Below are 14756 nucleotides of genomic sequence, written 5' to 3' on the forward strand. Positions count from 1 at the left end.
ATCTCTTAAAATTGGCCTAGTAATTTCTCACTACCTGTCAGTTTTTATAGCATAAATTTTATTATTTTTTTCTGCATTTTATTTATTCTCAATGGAATGTGCTTTTGTCCAAAGTCTATATTTTACTCTAAATGCAAATAGAAATATTGATGAGAACATTGCTTGGCACATACTGGGTCCTCAATTAATACTTGTTTCATGATAAATAAAGAAAAAAATAAAAGAGAAAAAGAAAAAGAAAAAGGGAGGACAGGAGGAAGGAAATGGTGAAGCACTTCTAGGCCATGTGAAGAAGTTTGGAATTTATGTTACAGATGAAAAGAAGTCATGTAAGTTGGTTTGCCTGTTTCTTTTGTTCTTAACATAGGGTGTGACATTCACATTTTTGTTGTGGAACAAGGAAAATGGGTTGCAGCAAAGCTAGGGTTAATGTAAGGAACCAGTAAATTGGACTGGAGCAGTGAATGTAGGAGGGAATACAGGTAGATAGAACTCAGAGCTAGCTCAGGTATAGAAGTGAAAGCTTGATGACTTCTGATGATATAGGATGTGAGTGAGGGAACGAGTCAAGACCATCTCCCAAATTTGTGCTTGAGCAACCCGGTAGAACATGTCGTCCTTCTCAGAGTTGGGAAACCCTAGGAGATAAGTCGTTTGGGAAGGTGATGAATTCGGTCCTGACCGGAGTTTGATTTCTTTGATGGAGTTAGCGGAAAGAATAAGGAATTTCTACAGATGTGATTAATTTGGCCCAAATTCTGGAGTCCAAAATATTTATTCTGACTTCTATGTCTAAATATATAGAATCTCTTGAACAGAATACAGATAGATTGACAGGAAGCAAAATAATTTAATAAATACTATATTAGATGTATACTTTAAATAAAGAATATACTCACCATCTTTGGGTTACTATAGTTTCTCTACCTTTACCACTTTTCATTTTAGTACAAACCAACGTAGGAAGAAAACAAATACTCTTGAGTTTATGACACTAAAACTGTAGTAAAGAAACACCCAAATATGAAATTTAATTAAATCCGACTTACTTTCTTTAAAATATAATTGCATTTGGGGCACCTGGGTGGCTCAGTCGGTTGAGCGTCCAACTTCAGCTCAGGTCATGATCTCACAGCTAGTGAGTTCGAGCCCCGCGTCAGGCTCTGTGCTGACAGCTCAGAGCCTGGAGCCTGATTCGGATTCTGTGCCTCCCTCTCTCTGCCCCAACCCACTCGCATTCTATCTCTGTCCCTCTCAAAAATAAATAAACATTAAAAAATAATAATTGCATTTTAATTTCATGCTTTATTCTGATTTTCCACTTATAACATGGGAATAAATAATGCCACTTACTTATTCCCGGGGGGAGTGTGTTTGTGTGTGTGCACACACATGCACGTGTGAGTGTGGATTAGGAATGTGTCATTATACAAAAGCTAAATTTCTTGCACTTGTAGACCATATTGGTGACACAGTGTATCCACTTGATGATTTACTTTACAAAATTTTGGCTAATCTTACCCACGCATTTGAACACTATAACCTCCTTATAATGGCTTTTTATTAAAATGTTTGCATAAGTGTGCATAGGACATATGTATGCCTGCTTGCATTATGTTGAGACCTGAATTAAAAGACAACTCTGTCCCTTCAGCAAGGCTCTGATTGCTTCTGGACCTACATTTTCTTTTCTTTTTAATGTTTATTTTTAATGTTTTTAATGTTTATTTTTGACAGAGAGAGAGAGAGACAGAGAGAGAGCCTAAGCAGGGAACGGGCAGAGAGAGAAAAGGAGACCTAGAATAGAAAGCAGGCTCCAGGCTCTGAGCTGACAGCACAGAGCCCAACGTGGGGCTCGAACTCAAGAACCGTGAGATCATGACCTGGGCCAAAGTAGGATGCTTAACCTACTGAGCCACCCAGGTGCCCCTGGACCTACATTTTTCTTATTTGTAAATTGAGGCAGTAGAATTAAGTAATCTCTAATGTTTATTTTAGGCTTAAGATCTGTATTTCTATCATATAATGGCTGTAATTTGAAATTGTGTCTAGATTTTTATTTTATGTCTTTTTCCCCCATTATGCCAGACATTATTTTTATTCCCCAAACAAAAATATATTCCACAAAGTCTTGGGAAAAATAGTCTTGAAGACATATATAGGTGGTTCCCTATTGCTACAAAATTAAGCCCAGCTCTTTGCACATGCATGGGATGTCAGGTGCTCTGAGTTCTAAGTCGTCAGCCTTACACACATTTCCTTGACACATAGTCTCTCCTCTAGAAATACTGACCAGCACACTGATTCATCCTTCTTTCCCTCTGTCCATGCTTCTTCTTGCTTTTCTTTGCCAACCTAACTCCTCTTCATCCTTTCAAATAAAGGGAAGGATGTCATTCAAACAAGCCTTCCTCAAACTCTAAGCCAGGCTTGGTGCTCCCTCTCTGGGCTTATGCTATCATAGCACTGACTTAACATGCTGAAACCACATCTTTCCGTAACCACCCTAGGCACACGCCTGTAAGCTCCCTGAAGACAGGGATTTTTATCATTAATCTTGATACCTTCCAAATAAGTATTTTCTGAATTGTTAAAAGGCAGTTAAATCTGATATTTTTAAAATAATTGGTATTTTTGTTTTTCACTTTCAATCTGTTCTGCATCAACACAAGCCTTATTGTTTTACCCATAGTTTTGAATTATTTTAATACTGAATTATTAGATTTCTTCTAACAGTAACACTTTACTGCCTGAAAAATATTTAAGTAGTCTGTAATGTTATTTTATTATAAATAGATTAATAATTAAAATAATAGTTATAATTTATTAAGTATTTAATTGTACTTATTTTAGTACTTATTTTATTAAGTACTTATTTTAGTATTCCAGTTGCTGTTCTAAGGGTTTTAAACATATTTCAATTGATATCTATCCAATAAGTATGTGATATCATTGACCCTACTTTACAAATGTGCTTATAGAGGAAGTTAAGTTGAAGTGTAAAACACCAGTTCAGTGGTTATTTCTCCCAGTGCTTTTCATTTGGACCTGGTATACCTATTGAGTAGATTAAATTAACTGTTAATCAACAGAATAATAATAATGGTAAGGCAATATAGTGAAGGAGTATCATGCTAAGTGAAGTGGGGAAACATAGAAGACTAAAAAACAAATCATAACCTTGAAGCATTTGCTGTGTTACAAAGGAAACGAGATATAAAAATATTCTACTTAATGAGTTCTTCTAATTTTTTTCATCTCTCAGAGATTTAAGTTGTGTCTGATTGTTTCTTTTGGTACACCTTCAACAATAAACATGAAAAAAATATAAAAGTATAATTAACCCACATAACAATACTTGCTTATGAAAAAATATTGTCGATGTCTTTAAAAATGCTGGGATAAATACTTATTAAGATATAGTTTGAGTCTCTGACCACTTCATGGTCTGACCATGAGACTTCAGTCTCTGACCACGGGAATGCCAGGATTAATTATTTTGATAAAAATTGAAAGTGAACCTAGGTTGAACTTTTCAAGGACTATCAAAATCACAAGGATTGTTGTTAAAAGAACAGTGTTTTCTGAACACACACTTTGATAGTCTCAGTTATTCATAGCACATACCATTCTATTTAATTGATTTGCACTGAACCATCTGCTGTCTAATTGCCTCATAGCCAGTGGGATTTATGTAAGTAAGTGAATATTAGAGATAGAAAGAATACTAATGTGAACTTTATGTTTTATTAAAAATGTCTTCTTGTTCATCCACAAAAATTAGATATATTAAAATTGACATGAATTTTTTAAAAGCTTACTTTTAAGATGTTCATTCATTATCAAGACGGAATAACATGAATCAGATTTATCCTTCTGCCCCAAACATCAAAAGATGAATAAAATACATGAAACAAAGAGTTTTGAGACATTGGACATTAGTGAGAGCAATAACTGAGAGATGGGAAATAAACAAGGTGAACCCTCTGATTGCCCCAGTTTACTGCCCGGAGGGAGTTTCTATGTGATGACACAAGAGAAGAAAATCAGATAGAGCCCATGGCTTGAGAGCATATAATGGGGAGAGTATGGAGGTCCAGTTGATAGAGTTTGCAGTAGAGAATACCAAACAGAAAAGAGTTGCACAGATAGAAAACTCCAGAAATCTGAAAGGGTTTCTCTTAAATCATCAGCTGAATACTAACCAGCAGATGCACATGGGAAAACAACTTAAAACTGATTAAAGAAATGCCCAGAAAGATGAAAGGCAATAATCCTCTGAGTTCACACAGGGCTGAAAAAACAAATGCCTCTTCTCGCCAACCAGAATGGAAATTCTAATAATTCACAACATGTCAGAGTACTCAGAAAACCTTTGCCTCAATTGTGGGGCAAAATAAGCCATAGGCTAACTTCTGCCCTGGTCCCGCCTAACAAGATTTAAAGGCAATAGGCAGACCTGAACCATAAGAAATAATAACGAAATTCCTTCAGGCCAAAGGAAAATAATAGAGAAGGAAATAGGGATCTACGAGAAGGGATGATTTTGTTCTTCATTATTGGTCAGTTTTCTGCTTTGCATGCCTTGGGATTTTATGTATGATAAACATTGTGGATTCTACCCTGTGGGATGCTTGAGGGGTATTTTTGTTTCTGGGTTCTTTTTGTTTTTTTGTTTTTTGAGGGTTTTTTTGTTTTTGTTTTTTGTGTGTATGTTTGTTTGTTTTTGTTTTTGTTTTTGTTTTTGTTTTTGTTTTTGTTTTGTCATCCTGGAAATGTTCTTGAGCTTTGTTCTGGAATGATTGAATTTGTTGAAACAGTTTGAGAAGCACCTGGGTGGCTTAGTCAGTTAAGCCTCCGACTTCTGTTTAGGTAATGATCTCACAGTTCGTGGGTTCAAGCCCCTCACTGGGCTCTGTGCTGACAGCTCAGAGCCTGGAGCCTGTTTTGGATTCTGTCTCTCCCTCCCTCTCTCTCTCTCTCTCTCTCTCTCGCTCTCTGCCCCTCCCCCACTCATACTCTGTCTCTGTCTCTCTCTCAAAAAATAAACATTAGGACAGGAAGATGGCGGCGTAGGAGACGCTGGGCTCACCGCGCGTCCTGCTGATCACTTAGATTCCACCTACACCTGCCTAAATAACCCAGAAAACAGCCAGAGGATTAGCAGAACGGAGTCACCGGACCCAAGTGCAGACGAGAGGCCCACGGAAGAGGGTAGGAAGGGCGGCGAGGCGGTGCGCGCTCCACGGACTGGCGGGAGGGAGCCGGGGCGGAGGGGCGGCTCGCCAGCCAAGCAGAGCCCCCGAGTCCGGCTTGCAAAAGCGGAGGGGCCTGACGGACTGTGTTCCGACAGCAAGCGCGACTTAGCGTCTGGGAGGTCATAAGTTAACAGCTCTGCTCGGAAAGCGGGAAGGCTGGAAGACAAAGGGAGGGTGAGCTGCGGAGCCCCCGGATGACAGAGCTCAGTTTGGCGGGGAACAAAGGCGCTCGCCAGCGCCATCTCCCCCGCCCATCCCCCAGCCAAAATCCCAAAGGGAACCGGTTCCGGCCAGGGAAATTGCTCGCTCCGCCAAACACCCAACTCTGTGCTTCTGCGGAGCCAAACCTCCGGCAGCGGATCTGACTCCCTCCAGCTGCCACAGGGCCCCTCCTGAAGTGGATCACCTAAGGAGAAGCGAGCTAAGCCTGCCCCCCCTGCCGCCGTGCACCTTGCCTTCCCACCCCAGCTAATACGCCAGATCCCCCAGTATCACAAGCCTGGCAGTGTGCAAGTAGCCCAGACGGGCCACGCCACCCCACAGTGAATCCCGCCCCTAGGAGAGGGGAAGAGAAGGCACACACCAGTCTGACTGTGGCCCCAGCGGTGGGCTGGGGGCAGACATCAGGACTGACTGCGGCCCCGCCCACCAACTCCAGTTATACACCACAGCACAGGGGAAGTGCCCTGCAGGTCCTCACCACACCAGGGACTATCCAAAATGACCAAGCGGAAGAATTCCCCTCAGAAGAATCTCCAGGAAATAACAACAGCTAATTAGCTGATCAAAAAGGATTTAAATAATATAACAGAAAGTGAATTTAGAATAATAGTCATAAAATTAATCACTGGGCTGGAAAACAGTATACAGGACAGCAGAGAATCTCTTGCTACAGAGATCAAGGGACTAAGGAACAGTCACGAGGAGCTGAAAAACGCTTTAAAGGAAATGCAAAACAAAATGCAAACCACCACGGCTCGGATGGAAGAGGCAGAGGAGAGAATAGGTGAACTAGAAGATAAAGTTATGGAAAAAGAGGAAGCTGAGAAAAAGAGAGATAAAAAAATCCAGGAGTATGAGGGGAAAATTAGAGAACTAAGTGATACACTAAAAAGAAATAATATACGCATAATTGGTATCCCAGAGGAGGAAGAGAGAGGGAAAGGTGCTGAAGGGGTACTTGAAGAAATAATAGCTGAGAACTTCCCTGAACTTGGGAAGGAAAAAGGCATTGAAATCCAAGAGGCACAGAGAACTCCCTTCAGACGTAACTTGAATCGATCTTCTGCACGACATATCATAGTGAAACTGGCAAAATACAAGGATAAAGAGAAAATTCTGAAAGCGGCAAGGGGTAAACGTGCCCTCACATATAAAGGGAGACCTATAAGACTCGTGACTGATCTCTCTTTTGAAACTTGGCAGGCCAGAAAGAATTGGCACGAGATTTTCAGGGTGCTAGACAGCAAAAATATGCAGCCGAGAATCCTTTATCCAGCAAGTCTGTCATTTAGAATAGAAGGAGAGATAAAGGTCTTCCCAAACAAACAAAAACTGAAGGAATTTGTCACCACTAAACCAGCCCTACAAGAGATCCTAAGGGGGACCCTGTGAGACAAAGTACCAGAGACATCACTACAAGCATAAAACATAAGGACATCACAATGACTCTAAACCCGTATCTTTCTATAATAACACTGAATGTAAATGGATTAAATGCGCCAACCAAAAGACATAGGGTATCAGAATGGATAAAAAAACAAGACCCACCTATTTGCTGTCTACAAGAGACTCATTTTAGACCTGAGGACACCTTTAGATTCAGAGTGAGGGGATGGAGAACTATTTATCATGCTACTGGAAGCCAAAACAAAGCTGGAGTAGCCATACTTATATCAGACAAACTAGACTTTAAATTAAAGGCTGTAACAAGAGATGAAGAAGGACATTATATAATAGTTACAGGGTCTATCCATCAGGAAGAGCTAACAATTATAAATGTCTATGCGCCGAATACCGGAGCCCCCAAATATATAAAACAATTACTCATAAACAGAAGCAACCTTATTGATAAGAATGTGATAATTGCTGGGGACTTTAACACCCCACTTACAGAAATGGATAGATCATCTAGACACACGGTCAATAAAGAAACAAGGGCCCTGAATGAGACATTGGATCAGATGGACTTGACAGATATATTTAGAACTCTGCATCCCAAAGCAACAGAATATACTTTCTTCTCGAGTGCACATGGAACATTCTCCAGGATAGATCATATACTGGGTCACAAAACAGCCCTTCATAAGTTTACAAGAATTGAAATTATACCATGCATACTTTCAGACCACAATGCTATGAAGCTTGAAATCAACCACAGGAAAAAGTCTGGAAAACCTCCAAAAGCATGGAGGTTAAAGAACACCCTACTAATGAATGAGTGGGTCAACCAGGCAATTAGAGAAGAAATCAAAAAATATATGGAAACAAACGAAAATGAAAATACAACAATCCAAATGCTTTGGGATGCAGCGAAGGCAGTCCTGAGAGGAAAATATATTGCAATCCAGGCCTATCTCAAGAAACAAGAAAAATCCCAAATACAAAATCTAACAGCACACCTAAAGGAAATAGAAGCAGAACAGCAAAGGCAGCCTAAACCCAGCAGAAGAAGAGAAATAATAAAGATCAGAGCAGAAATAAACAATATAGAATCTAAAAAAACTGTAGAGCAGATCAACGAAACCAAGAGTTGGTTTTTTGAAAAAAATAAACAAAATTGACAAACCTCTAGCCAGGCTTCTCAAAAAGAAAAGGGAGATGACCCAAATAGATAAAATCATGAATGAAAATGGAATTATTACAACCAATCCCTCAGAGATACAAACAATTATCAGGGAATACTATGAAAAATTATATGCCAACAAATTGGACAACCTGGAAGAAATGGACAAATTCCTGAACACCCACACTCTTCCAAAACTCAATCAGGAGGAAAGAGAAAGCTTGAACAGACCCATAACCAGCGAAGAAATTGAATCGGTTATCGAAAATCTCCCAACAAATAAGAGTCCAGGACCAGATGGCTTCCCAGGGGAGTTCTACCAGACGTTTAAAGCAGAGATAATACCTATCCTTCTCAAGCTATTCCAAGAAATAGAAAGGGAAGGAAAACTTCCAGACTCATTCTATGAAGCCAGTATTACTTTGATTCCTAAACCAGACAGAGACCCAGTAAAAAAAGAGAACTACAGGCCAATATCCCTGATGAATATGGATGCAAAAATTCTCAAGAAGATACTAGCAAATCGAATTCAACAGCATATAAAAAGAATTATTCACCATGATCAAGTGGGATTCATTCCTGGGATGCAGGGCTGGTTCAACATTCGCAAATCAATCAACGTGATACATCACATTAACAAAAAAAAAGAGAAGAACCATATGATCCTGTCAATCGATGCAGAAAAGGCCTTTGACAAAATCCAGCACCCTTTCTTAATAAAAACCCTTGAGAAAGTCGGGATAGAAGGAACGTACTTAAAGATCATAAAAGCCATTTATGAAAAGCCCACAGCTAACATCATCCTCAACGGGGAAAAACTGAGAGCTTTTTCCCTGAGATCAGGAACACGACAGGGATGCCCACTCTCACCGCTGTTGTTTAACATAGTGCTGGAAGTTCTAGCATCAGCAATCAGACAACAAAAGGAAATCAAAGGCATCAAAATTGGCAAAGATGAAGTCAAGCTTTCGCTTTTTGCAGATGACATGATATTATACATGGAAAATCCGATAGACTCCACCAAAAGTCTGCTAGAACTGATACATGAATTCAGCAAAGTTGCAGGATACAAAATCAATGTACAGAAATCAGTTGCATTCTTATACACTAACAATGAAGCAACAGAAAGACAAATAAAGAAACTGATCCCATTCACAATTGCACCAAGAAGCATAAAATACCTAGGAATAAATCTAACCAAAGATGTAAAGGATCTGTATGCTGAAAACTATAGAAAGCTTATGAAGGTAATTGAAGAAGATTTAAAGAAATGGAAAGATATTCCCTGCTCATGGATTGGAAAAATAAATATTGTCAAAATGTCAATACTACCCAAAGCTATCTACACATTCAATGCAATCCCAATCAAAATTGCACCAGCATTCTTCTCGAAACTAGAACAAGCAATCCTAAAATTCATTTGGAACCACAAAAGGCCCCGAATAGCCAAAGGAATTTGGAAGAAGAAGACCAAAGCAGGAGGCATCACAATCCCAGACTTTAGCCTCTACTACAAAGCTGTCATCATCAAGACAGCATGGTATTGGCACAAAAACAGACACACAGACCAATGGAATAGAATAGAAACCCCAGAACTAGACCCACAAACGTATGGCCAACTCATCTTTGACAAAGCAGGAAAGAACATCCAATGGAAAAAAGACAGCCTCTTTAACAAATGGTGCTGGGAGAACTGGACAGCAACATGCAGAAGGTTGAAACTAGACCACTTTCTCACACCATTTACAAAAATAAACTCAAAATGGATAAAGGACCTAAATGTGAGACAGGAAACCATCAGAACCTTAGAGGAGAAAGCAGGAAAAGACCTCTCTGACCTCAGCCGTAGCAATCTCTTCCTCGACACATCCCCAAAGGCAAGGGAATTAAAAGCAAAAGTGAATGACTGGGACCTTATGAAGATAAAAAGCTTCTGCACAGCAAAGGAAACAACCAACAAAACTAAAAGGCAACCAACGGAATGGGAAAAGATATTTGCAAATGACATATCGGACAAAGGGCTAGTATCTAAAATCTATAAAGAGCTCACCAAACTCCACACCCGAAAAACAAATAACCCAGTGAAGAAATGGGCAGAAAACATGAATAGACACTTCTCTAAAGAAGACATCCAGATGGCCAACAGGCACATGAAAAGATGTTCAGCGTCGCTCCTTATCAGGGAAATACAAATCAAAACCACACTCAGGTATCACCTCACGCCAGTCAGAGTGGCCAAAATGAACAAATCAGGAGACTATAGATGCTGGAGAGGATGTGGAGAAACGGGAACCCTCTTGCACTGTTGGTGGGAATGCAAATTGGTGCAGCCGCTCTGGAAAGCAGTGTGGAGGTTCCTCAGAAAATTAAAAATAGACCTACCCTATGACCCAGCAATAGCACTGCTAGGAATTTATCCAAGGGATACAGGAGTACTGATGCATAGGGGCACTTGTACCCCAATGTTCATAGCAGCACTCTCAACAATAGCCAAATTATGGAAAGAGCCTAAATGTCCATCAACTGATGGATGGATAAAGAAATTGTGGTATATATACACAATGGAATACTATGTGGCAATGAGAAAAAATGAAATATGGCCTTTTGTAGCAATGTGGATGGAACTGGAGAGTGTAATGCTAAGTGAAATAAGCCATACAGAGAAAGACAGATACCATATATTTTCACTCTTATGTGGATCCTGAGAAACTTAACAGGAACCCATGGGGGAGGGGAAGGAAAAAAAAAAAAAAAGAGGTGAGAGTAGGAGAGAGCCAAAGCATAAGAGACTGTTAAAAACTGAGAACAAACTGAGGGTTGATGGGGGGTGGGAGGGAGGGGAGGGTGGGTGATGGGTATTGAGGAGGGCACCTTTTGGGATGAGCACTGGGTGTTGTATGGAAACCAATTTGTCAATAAATTTCATATATAAAAAAAAAAGAAAAAAAAATAAATAAATAAACATTAAAAAAATTAACAAAAAAAAGAAAAAGAAAGTTTGAATCTTTCAGCTCTTTCCTTTAGCATACACTAAGCACCCACAGAAAGAGGCAGTAGTATAAAACTCACCCTAATAAAATTTCTCTACTGATGTTTCAAATCATGGCCAATTTGTCCCTGTTGTGATGGCTCATGGACTATGTTACCAAACATCTATTTGAAATTATCTGATGCCATCAGACAGCCATCATAATTTTCTTAGATCATACCTTCATGGTTCTTGCCACTTGACAATTCCTATCTGTTCTTTTCAGAATTGGAAAGCAAATTTTGTGCACCTATAATGGAATTCTTGAATTTTTTCTTGGGTTCTATTTGATGAGAGGTCCTCGCATAAAGTCGTTAGTCATGAATAATGAAGAAAAGATCCAAAAAATGTTAAATGAGAATTTGGTATTGAAGTATTCAAAATATTTGTTTGGGGTATGAACACTTTCCAAAGTACAGAAGCACAATCATCAGATCGCCTTCACCAGTAAGGATATTGGAACAGGACAAGAGAAGGTTAATATATTTCAATGCTTCCTGAACTACATATAAGATGGCTAGATTATTGGAATATGATTTTTATTAATGTATCCAAGATTACAGTTGTTCTGAGACAAAGGGGATAATTCTTTGGATACTGATCCAAGGCATATTTACAATAAGCAATGGGTCTTTGAGGTGTCATGTTGCTGAGTTTATCTCTCTAGAGCATAATCTAATATTTTCATATACATAAAAGAGAAAGTTTATGAAATCCTGGAAGAATCATTCTGGACCCTAGGTGTGCCGTGTTGCTGATTTCCCATTCCTAAAAAATGAACTAATCCTTGAATATATGTATAAACAGAAGTGGCTGATATTCTAAGAAAAATTAATCTATGTTTTTATGGCTCTTCTCTTATTATTCTGTTCTCCAATTCTTATTGTGGATTTTTCTCATTAGGATTCCTTGGTGATATCTAGTTCTCAAGTTACACAGTATAAGTGCTGTGTCTAAATTGGTTATAAATGCATCATTTATAGAAATGTAAGGGACTTTAAAAAAATACTTCCATCAATTTTATCATTTATTCAAAGTAGGTGACCACATATAAAGATTATAAGATTTGTATCACAGGGAATAAATGAGTTTCCTCTGATAACATCCACAAATTAACAGTTACAGAATGATATATGAGAAGTGACTAAAGATTATCATACATTTTCAATATTTTAAGTGTTTTGCATACACCATAGCAAATAAAGTGCACCTTCCCTTTAACATTTACTATTTATTTTAAATCTGAAATTTCATGTCTTTAATACCTTCCTTTACTTCTGGCATGGTCAGGTATTTTTATTTTATCTGGACGGCCATCATTTAGTTTTCACTTCTAGCTGATTTATATTCTAAGCCTGTTTGAAATGTTCAGCCACATTTGGAGATTTTATAAGTTGGCAATTTCTCCTTCCAATTTATATTTTCTACTTCCTTTCTTTTAGTTCGGTGAACATTTACAAATAAAGGATAAGGATCTCTTTATACTGCTCTTGACTACTTCAAGATACTGTTTGAAAAATGCTCTAAAGTCTATTTTCTTTTGTTTTAACACATATGACAAAGACTTCTGAAATATTTCTGAAAATGGCATTACATTGAGGATTTTTCTTTATTTTTGTATCACAAGACCATCATTGAATTAGGCACAGCTAGGTTATCTGAATCTTTCCTGTTCTTTCCCATCCTGGTGCTTATAACAATTTTTTTTTTCTATCAGAGGGAACAACAATTAAGTGAACTCATTGGTACAGATCTGATTGTCCAAAAAAATAAGTATTTAATAGAATCCTGAATTTCTCAGCAAATTTCTATTTCTCTTTCAGCAGTTAAAAAAAAATCCGTAATTATATCTCTGAACGTGGCTGTAGCCTGGGCTAAAAAAATACTTGAAAACATAATAAATAATAAAAAGAAATTAATATCTAAAAATACTTGTAGTTCTAGCTTCTAGCCCTAATGTAAGAACGACTGGATTTACCTTTCTGCTATAAACTTACAAAAAACAAAAAAATGAAAACAGACAGTAGCTAAAGGCACCTCAGACCTGTGATCCCTAAGAGAAGATAAATAGATGAGGCCAGCCTTATAATTGTTCCGGCTTGCTATCTAGACACAATTTCAAGAACAGAGACATACAACCAAGGGAAAAAAAAAAAAATCCACCAACCACACTGAGGAGAGGATATGCATGGTGGGCAGTAAAGGCTGAGGCAGCTGGAAATGGTAGGGGAAGAGCTCTGGAAAAGAGGGAGTTTTGCAGAAAAAGAGCTCCAGAAATCTGCACGAAGAGTTCTCTTGCATCTTTGCTGAATACTCAGATATGTAAGCATAAAGTGAAGCTCCATGAGGCCTGATAAAGAAGAATCAGGTATCGGTAAAGTCAAAATTCCCAGCACTTGTACCAGATAAGCTCTAGGAAAATATGTTGAATTGCAACCAGCAAGAGTAGAGTGTCCTTGATGATCCTTTAGCATATTTAGGAGAGTGAATCCTTGTCAGAAGGGACCCTGGGTAAGTAACTGGGGGCAAACAAGCAATTGAACAAATGCTACTCCAGACCTGCTCCAGGAAAGCTTTAAAAATACCTCAGACGATGGGGCGCCTAGGTGGCACAGTCGGTTAAGCATCCGACTTCAGCCAGGTCACGATCTCGCGGTCCGTGAGTTCGAGCCCCGCGTCAGGCTCTGGGCTGATGGCTCAGAGCCTGGAGCCTGTTTCTGATTCTGTGTCTCCCTCTCTCTCTGCCCCTCCCCCATTCATGCTCTGTCTCTCTCTGTCTCAAAAATAAATAAATAAACGTTGAAAAAAAAAAAATTAAAAAAAAAAATACCTCAGACGATGAAACTGACCTGTAAGGATTTGACTGTCTAACAATACAAAGCCTAACACTTGTTAAAGGACGAGAAAAATCCAGGATTCTTAACAAAATCATATCTGTAAGGTTTAGCGTAAAATCAAAATGACGGATTATGTTAAGTGGAAAAATACAGCCCAAAACAGGAGAAAAATGATCAATAGAAATACAACTATAAATGACATAAATGAGGAAGCTAGCAAATGCATTAAACAGTTATAAACATGTAAAAATATGTTAAAAAATGCAAAAAGATATGTAAAAAAATATGAACAAAATAAAGAAGGCAATGGAAATTTCAAAGAAAGAACTAAATAGAAATTGTAGAGATAAAAAAATGTTTAAAGGAAAATTTTAACTAGACAAATTAACAGATTAGACACTACCCAAGAAAATATTGGTAAATTTACAGATTTATCAATGAATCTATATTGAAAATGAAAGTAAAAGGATAAAGTAAAATTAAAACAGCATTATAAATCTACAGAATAAAATGAAATTCTGTAGCATACATGGAATAGGAATTCAAAAATGGTGGGGATGGGGTAAACAAACAAAAAAGAATTGAAGAAACAGAAGCTAAAATGTTCCCAAATTTGAATAAAACTACAGTATTAGTTCAATAACCAACAGGATGGACAAACCACAAAACAAAACACAAAACACAATCAAAATAAAATTGCTAAAAAACAGTGACAACAAGAAAATCTTAACACTATCCAGAGAAAAGAGACAAATTGTATCAAAAATAAATAAATAAGTGGCTGCATATCACCCATCAGGAACTGTGCAAGCAACATCTTCAAAGTGCTGAAAAATAGGACTATAGCC

This window comes from Lynx rufus, unplaced genomic scaffold, assembly GCF_022079265.1.
Source record: "Lynx rufus isolate CCGP_SWC_20201006 ecotype Redwood Valley unplaced genomic scaffold, mLynRuf1.p SCAF_6, whole genome shotgun sequence".
Classification (NCBI taxonomy): Eukaryota; Metazoa; Chordata; class Mammalia; order Carnivora; family Felidae; genus Lynx; species Lynx rufus.